This window comes from Squalius cephalus (genome assembly GCF_949319135.1).
Source record: "Squalius cephalus genome assembly, chromosome: 23".
Lineage (NCBI taxonomy): Eukaryota > Metazoa > Chordata > Actinopteri > Cypriniformes > Leuciscidae > Squalius > Squalius cephalus.
Window position 1 is genome coordinate 24,320,546 of NC_137144.1, and position 9,009 is coordinate 24,329,554.

General features: G+C 39.2%; 1 protein-coding gene across 2 annotated transcripts in view; it reads right to left on the minus strand.

Moving 5' to 3' along the window:
• plxnb2b (plexin b2b) overlaps positions 1 to 5,779 on the minus strand; it is a 156,347-nt gene extending 150,568 nt beyond the window's left edge. For both annotated transcript variants that reach the window (XM_079858473.1, XM_079858472.1), the window contains exon 1: positions 5,467 to 5,779. The gene's annotated coding sequence lies outside the window, so the exon portion shown is untranslated. The remainder of the gene's footprint in view (positions 1 to 5,466) is intronic.
• Positions 5,780 to 9,009: the final 3,230 nt, after the last annotated feature.

Genomic DNA, 9,009 nt, shown 5'->3' on the forward strand with positions numbered 1-9,009 from the left:
TATGTTTTGTATCCTTGAATTACGCCACTCAACCCATGTTTCCAGCACAGATAGAAACAGCTCGTGCCTGAAAACTTTCAAGTGGAAGCTGTCTGGATTTTCCACTGTAATAGTCAAGGATCTGGCAGTTTCCCAGAATGAGGCAAGTCTTAGACTAATTAAGGCTGTCAATGGAGGCTCTCCTTTTATTCTCGATCTGGGTTTAATCCCCGCTTGCCCCATTTGCTCCAAAGGGAGCTCCCGCCTGGGCTCAGTCCAACTCTCTATCCATACAGTAGAGCGTTTCTGTGGGCTTGAGGCGGCTGTAATGTTACGCCATAGTCTCGGCCTGCGCTGATAGCGTGTTATGCTTGTAACGAGACTCTTTGAAGCAAAAGCTGGAGATCTTGTTCTCCTGCGGGCGAAGGTTTTGTGTGCATGTGCAAAAGTCCTTCCCACACATTCCAGTCTTATTTTCCCTAGAACACTGACTTTTTTTTTAAAACTCAGAATCCATCTGCGTGACCAGAACGAAGCTGAGGAAATGGTTCTGTGCCCATCAGCAGATGGTATTAAAAGAAGTGAAAGGGGGAAAAGGCGCAACTTTCTTGGTTTGGTCAGTGTACTGCGGTTTATATATGACACTCGAGCGAAGCTGCATGAAGATCCCCGGGCGGCACAGATCTGGGGCCAGCTGTTGATTAGCAAGCGTGAGAATGAATGCAATCTCACCTTATGCCCGTCATTTCCCATGATGCTGTTGTAATCTGATGTAACTCGGCCCTTAGGGGGCTCAGGGGCCTTAAAACTACTCTCTTGACTTCGCACATCGCCAAGATGCCATAATAACCAGATTAAACCATAGATAAGACCGACACACATGCCTAATGACAATGAGCCGACCAGAGTGTAAAGACAAATTGAAAAAATGTATTATACATTTATGGCCGATAAGCCAATTAACATATCATATTTTCATCTAATAAATCCATTCTACTTTGTTAAAAATAAAAAACATATAGATTCTAGTTTTACACACACAAAAAGAAAACTTTTTGAAATCTGCTTTAGAAATAATGGCTGATGCCAATCAATCAATAAATTTAAAAAAATTAAAAAGCTATGGGAATTCAGGCATTACAACATCAAATTTCCTTAAGAAATTTGCTTTAGAAATATATTGGCTGGAAAACAATTACATTAAATTAAAAATACACAGATTTGCATTACAATCTGATACTATTTTGTGTAAATACATTCAAAACAAAACACTATAACTAAGATCAATTGTTTTAATTGCCATAAGTGAATTTAAGCATCACAACATTATATATATAGTACGATATGAAAAATGGATATTCATTTTGAGATTTACTCTGTATTAACAGTGTTATTAAATTTAAACATTAAATTTAAGTGAGCGTTAGAAGATGGCAATAATCATGCACAATTATATATATATATATATATATATATATATATATATATATATATATATATATATATATATATATATATATATATATATATATATATATTTATATATATAGTGCTATGCATAAGTTTAGACACCCATGCTAAAGTTGACTAAAAAGAGGAATAAAAAATCATCTTTTGAAAATTGAACTTAATGCCTTAATTTAAAAAATTAGGAAAAATCCAACCTTTAAGGACACCAATTTTCTTTGTGAATGAATAATGTATCGTAAATAAATAAATGTTCTTCCTTAAAATACAGGGTGCATAAGTTTGGACACCCCTATGTTAAATCCCCATAGAGGCAGGCAGATTTTTATTTTTAAAGGCCAGTTACTTCATGGATCCAGGATACTATGCATCCTGATAAAGTTCCCTTGGCCTTTGGAATTAAAATAGCCCCACATCATCACATAGCCTTCACCATACCTAGAGATTGGCATGGAGTACTTTCCATAAGATCATCTCTCAATGCAAATCAAACCAGCTATTAGGCTAACTGAAATAAAACCATGCCAATCTCTAGGTATGGTGAAGGCTATGTGATGATGTGGGGCTATTTTAATTCCAAAGGCCAAGGGAACTTTATCAGGATGCATAGTATATATATGTACATTTCGATGTAGGCGGGGCTACCTAAATACACGACCAAAACAGAAAAGGTGTGTTGGACATCGGCTGCGGCTGGATGTAACCGATCGGCGAGAGTTGCCGCGTGCAGGAGCTGAAAAATCTGAGATTTGAAAATCTGAGCACTTTCTGCTTCCCGTAGTGACCGCTCACGTGGTGTTTGCATACTTTACCACAGCTGAACTGAAATAAATGCAATATTTGCCAAATACACAGACGTTTCAGATTCGTTTTCATTTAATGCTTTATGCACTGCTTAATACAGCGTCTGTTTGTAAAAGAATAAAGTTCAACATAAGCCTATACTATTTAAATACCAATGTAGTGGGGTCTACGTTTTTCCACACAATATAACATCGCGACTACATGAAAAAAGATTTGTGAACTTTAATGGAACTAAAGGTGTGAGCCGGCTGATCTCGGCATACGTCACAGTCACGGGGCGTCTGCGCTGTCTCAAGTCGGACACAATTTCTAACCAGCATGCACTGCTTCAAGTCAGCCGGCGATCGGTCTGCGCAGTGCTGTAAGAAGTCGAAGCCTAAACTGAGCATTCAACAATGTGCCTGTCACTTGCCACAGTCGGACAGGACAAAAACACGGCCTGGAACCTGGAAGAGAGGCAATTAATTCAATCACATCTACTTTACCTAATTATTAGAGCATGAACTGTTAAATTGAAAACTATGAGAAGAATCTAAAGTGGAGACTTCAACGTCGCTCTCTGGACTGAATCATCGGGACTGTGTTAAGAAACACTTGCCAAACTATTTCAGAATATCTGTGTGAGAAAGCCATTTTAGAGCAGCCAGACTCAACACACTGGTCCAAGGAAAAGCATCCAACGTTTCCAAGAATCTCCAATATCAACATGCCTTACTTTAAGTGCAGAGCAGAGTCAGACATGTTAAAAGGCAAAAAAAAAGGCCAATCAAAGACGCTCAGACATAAACTAGCAACATGAGAACATGCTTAAAAGCCTGTAATGGGCCAAACCACAGGGGAGGGAAAAAAGGAAGTTCTTCTTTGTCATTTCTTCTTCAGCAAGGTATAAGTCTGAATAAGTCGTTGTTGAAGGGAAAACAGGTCCCTTCGAATAAAGGAAGTCATGGGTGTTGCTACAGAGAAAGGGTGAATGTACAACATTAAACATCACTATCCTCCAGGCAAACACCAGACAAATGCTACTTCTTTATTTAGCTTTTGATAAACCCAAGTGCTCCAGCCAAGTGCTTTCCCTGACAGCCCTGCAGGTGATTGTGGGTAATAGATGATTTCTGAGTGTAAAACACAGGGACATTCGGAAGGTGAATGAAATCATTCAGCTCCGTGCAGAGAGGACATTCATCATGCGTTTCGCGGCTCAGATAAGGGACAGTCGCTCTATTCTAAATGCTCGCAGGACGGCTGATAAGCCCGAGTGCTGTAGGCAGGAGCAGGACCTGATTTCACGCCGACTACGTGGTGTGTGTGCGTGAACGCAGATGGTGTGTATTTATGAGGACGCTGCCTCTTGCTGCTGGGGTTGTTCGTTTCACCACACCACACCCACCCTTGGCTCTGTTGCCCCCACATGGAGAACGATCCCGGCTAATCTGGCTCGTTTGTTTAAAGCCATTTAATGAGGATAATCCCCCAGAGATGTCTCCTCCCTTTCACTGTAGAGCTCGGCATAGAAATACAGGAGAGCCCAATAAAGACGCAATTTAGAGGCACAACAAGGCGGTACAATGTGAGAGACGTACAACTTCAGAGCTCCGGCTGAAAGGAGCCAGTGTGCCAAGACAAACAGCGGGATTTACACAGTTAAAGACACAAAAAGAGCTTGTCTCCGGACCTGTTGTACTCGCACTGTACTCGACATGCAAAGTGAATGAACAATGTGGGAAAAGCACAGCTGTTAATCATGCACAATTTAACCTTTTACCACAGAAACCTGATACGTTACTAACTAGTGGTTTTAAATCACAACACTGTGAAATGTGAAGAGCAGTGTGAAGAGCAGTGCAAAGACTAAGGAACTATTTATTAACCAGATGCAACCCATTAAAAATGAATCCATCCATTAGCCTCAGACAATTCAAGGTCATAACTAGTGGACCCATATGGGTTCATAGCATAAATAATTAAATAGCAAATGAGACATAAAATTGCTTAAATTGCCATTTGGCAAGATATTTGATTCAATTTCACTATTTGATTCAGGATACACTACTGGGTTGTTTTGGAAGTGATACAAGGAGAGGAACACACTAATTCTTGCCAAATCTCTCAAAACGGTAGCCAATTTATTGCCATGGTCAATAAATAACAAGATTCAGGACACTAAACAGTCATTTAAGAATCTGACATACTGGTCAGATTTTAAAGCTAACATTCCCTGACCAAGCTGGTGTTTAGTTGGTTTTAGCTGGTTTCTCAACTTGACCAGCTAAGACCAGCCTGGTCAGCTAAAAAGACTAGTGTCCAAAACCACTCTAAAACCAGCCTGAGAGACCAGCTAAAACCAATCAGCTTAGGCTGGGTTTTGCTGTTTGTGTGTTTGTTACTAGTAAGATTGAAACAGTGCTTAGTAGCAATGGCAAAAACTACCAGCAACAATGAAACAGAGTAACTGGGATATTGACTAGTAGCAAAGAGACTAACTGATAGTCAACTAGGCCTATTTAATGAATATAAATACGAACAGGGAGCGAATTATAGGGATTTTGGGTTGTCTGAACCCATCAACATAAGTCAAAACAAAGGGTTGAGGGTCTTTAAAGAATGTTTTCATTTTAAATATAATACATTTTAACAACATTTTCAACCGTTTAAGTAACCACAAGAGTAAGTCAGATAGCTAAATAGACGCTCGCGATGTCACGACTATAGCAACAGCAGCGACAAACGAGCACTTTCTGTTATTATTATATCGACCAACCAACAGTCATTAGCCGACTAATCATTTTAATAAAGATATACAAACAAACAAAATGTCTTCAACATAGTTTGTCGGTTATCGTTATGGGCGACACTAAACTCAACCGATAGGCTATCTCGAGAGCGCCCCGAAAATTACAGACAGAAAAGATAGACTCACTGGAAAGTCATACACTAGTTCGCACACTGCATACTACTACAGATTATTGAATACTAACTAGTGAAAAAAACAACATAACCTATTAATATTTAAATGAAAAGTAGTAAGAACAAAAAAAATGCATTCTAGTTTCAAGGAATGAATGTTGAAAAGGCTATTCACTACACAATCGGTACATCATCTCACATGCAACATGCGTCTCCGTCAGCCCGGGATGATGTGCGTCCCGTCTGAAACCAAACACAACCATACGGTCTTCTGAAATGTGCAACGCGTCAGACACACAAATACAGACTCACCTATCTTGGTAGTTCAGTAGTTGCAGCGTCCAGACCACGGATTCCCTTCAGAATGAGAGGAATAGATTCCCGGTGCACGGAAAGTTCACATGTCACTCACGCGCGGAGAGACACAGATCTTCGGTTCCGTGATCCCCGTTACTGAATAAAACACTGAACGCTCGCTACACGCCCAGGTATCTGATCACATGATGCATCCAGGTGTGACTGCACTCTCTCTCTCACATACACACACACACACACACACCTGGAGGTCCGATCGCGCTCTCCTCCTCCAGCCCGGTTACTCGCGTACGGAGGGACGGAGCTGATGTGTGTGTGTGTGTGTGTGTGTCTCCTCCCCCTTCCCCGAGCTGAGAGCTTTAAACCACAGAACAAGCGAAGACCTGATGGAAGAGAGAGCTCGATCTTAAATGCTTTTAATCTAGTGTAGATTAGTGAAAAGAGCATCTCTTCCAAATCAATGATTACTTTTAATGCTCTGGTCTGGCACTTATAAAAAAAAAAAAGTGGTAATATGTTGTTTATGTTTCTTGATGTGTACACACCATAGTATTATTTGAAGTAGGCTATATACACAGTGCATACGCAGAGAGACAAGGCACCATAGTATTACCATATCAGATGGTAAAATATGGTACTTTGATATAGTCAATATGGCTTTTTTTTTTTTTTTTTTTGTACTTTACATGGTAAATGTCCAAAATACTATGGTGAAGTATGGATGTAGATATGGTAATCATTCAGTACCATGTTTTATAACAAAGTATGGCATAACCTTCTGATACCATAATTAGCTTTAGTTGTGTTTTGCTTTGTGCAGCACAGTCAGCATTCGGCTGAACTCAAACAACTTTCACTGACAGATCAAACTCTATTGTGTGTATCATCTGTCAGCAGTGCAAGTCACCTGTGAAAGTTTAACACAGTCACATCCATCTCCTGCAGTGGGACACGGTGTAGTTTATTCTTGTCAGGGGTCGTACAATAAATTATCCCATTTCTGTAGCTCTGTGTGGGGAAGCAAAATATGAGGTGTTCAATCAAACACGAGGTGTCAAACCCAGATCTCTATATGGGATTCTATTGTATGGGGCTGTAAATTTGAGAGCTGTTTCTAAATGCATTCTTGTGCAGGGCCCAAGAGACTGCGAACAGGTCTTTGTGCTGGATAACCACCCAGAAGTCATCTCCAGAATATTTTCCATGTGTACACTTTATACAGCCGTGCACAAAATCATCTTCCACATAGGCTTTCCGCCAGGTTTTCCAGTTAAAATCTTGCAAAACAGAAAATTAAGCCTAGGACCATTAAGAACTTTTGCATTATTTTCATAATAAGCCCCAATTCTCACAATCATAATCTGTCTGGATGTTTTATTTTTAAGTTTTTATATTTTATTTGTTAAATTGTTTTACTATTTAAGCATAACATTTTATAGATTTTACATTAATTATATTATATAATATAATAAAAACAAATATATTCAGAATATATTATATGGGAATGGGAGGTTTAATTGTCATGAAAATAATATCATAAAGCAAAAAAACAAAAAAAATTACTTTATATTTTACATTAATATTGTAATATTATTTAAACAAATAATATAATTACTTTAACAGATAATAAGATTTATTTGCATTATGGTAATGAAAATGGGAGGAGAGATATAATTGTAATGAAAATCTTAAAAGGATAAATGAAAAGCCCAAAAATGAAAATTTTGTCATCATTTACTCACCCTCAAGTTGTTCTAAATCTGTATAAATGTATTATTTTTATTTTGAAGAATATGGGTAACCAAACAGCTGATGGGCCCCATTAATTTCCATAGTATTTTTATTTATTTTTTTCATATGGAAGTTCATCAACTGTTTGGTTACCCATATTTTTCAAAATATCTTCATTTGCGTTCAACAGAAGAAAGAAATTCATACGGGTTTGGAACAACATGAGGGTGAGTAAATGATGACAGAATTTTCAATTGTGTGTGAACTATCCCTTTAATGGTCCTAAAATAGGCTTTATTTTCTTTGATTTTGAGGGTGAAACGAAGACATGTTTTGCAAAGATTCATCTCTTCATTTTAACTGAAACCTGTAGCTGCCCAGAAAGAAAGAGAGAGGCCAAGATCCAGAGCCTCCTTGTTTACTGAGTGTCACTTTTTGGTGAGTGATTTATGGTTATGCAAATGTGCATGTCTGAGAAGAGAGCGGGCACTGCCCCAAAGACTCATGGGATGAATCAAGAGTGGCGGCCCTGTGTCAGACTTACAGCTGAGGCAGCTGTACACAAGATGGAAGTGTGTGAGAAAGAGAGAGAGAGAGAGAGAGACAGGGAGAAGAGACACGGATAGCAAAATAAGGAAATGAAAAAGAGAGAGATCGGATAATGAGATCCGTGCAGAGAAACGGCCTTCGCTGGCAACCATGTGAGTGATGAGTTACAGGCCAGAGCAGACAGACACATGTGCGACTGGATTATTTTTAAGTGTGACTGGATTGTTAAACAACACAGTTTTGCAGAACAGCAGATCATGACGCTGTAACAAAAATATTTAAGTCAGAGGTTAAATCCAACCATGCATTTCTAAACTACATCAATCTCTCTTCAAAATAAAGCTGCAGTTCACAAACAAAATAGCCTACCATATTTTTATGCTTTACCTGCTGTATATGCTAATACTATGGTATTCTTTGCAGCACCATGCAGTACCATTTAAATACCATGGGATAAACATGAACCATAGGCCTATACCAAAGTATTAGGCTACTATCCTGTATCAGGGTAGGCTGGTTTGTAAGTGTTTGCACTGAAGGACTAAGCATTTCATTTGGGAAAATTCAATAGAATATTTTATAATAATTTATATCAAGTCAAAACCTTCAGCTCAGTTTCTATTTGAGTAGCTGATTTTGAGCCGTTTATGACAGCGCTGGATAGTGTGAGACTTCAGTGGCCCTTTATGACACGATCGGCTGCACTGTCTGTAATGTTTAGTGCTGTTTGCTGAAAGTTGTGTATTTATGCACACTTTATTTGATGTTGCTGCCGTTTTGCACAGAATTTCCCTTCAGGGATCAATAAAGTATACCGTTTCCATCTGTCTGTTTATGTGCGCGTGCTCGACGACGTTAGAGAGCCCTCTACTGGCCGAGACGAGCAACAAACAAAGACTCGCTGTGTGTCCTAAACCAGAAAAAAAAAGGCCTTGGTTAAATTTAACTACCCATAAAAGATGTGAATTCCTCATCCATCCACTTTCAGACCTTGAGACATAAAGTCAATACGGCCTTACTGCCGATTCCGTTTTCATAGCCTGATTCATTATGATTTACTTCCCTGACAGCTGAAATTTCCAGCGTCTTTTTTCCCCTCCATGAAGCTTCAGACTGTGTTCAAGTGAAGGATCTTGGCGCCTGTAATTCGTCCCAGTCAGTGGCTTCCCGGGGCCCGTGGAAAGATTGTGTGGCAGATGGAGGCTCTTACACGAGGAAAGGTGGCATAGCGTGAGATCGCAGAGTTGAGAAAAACTCATC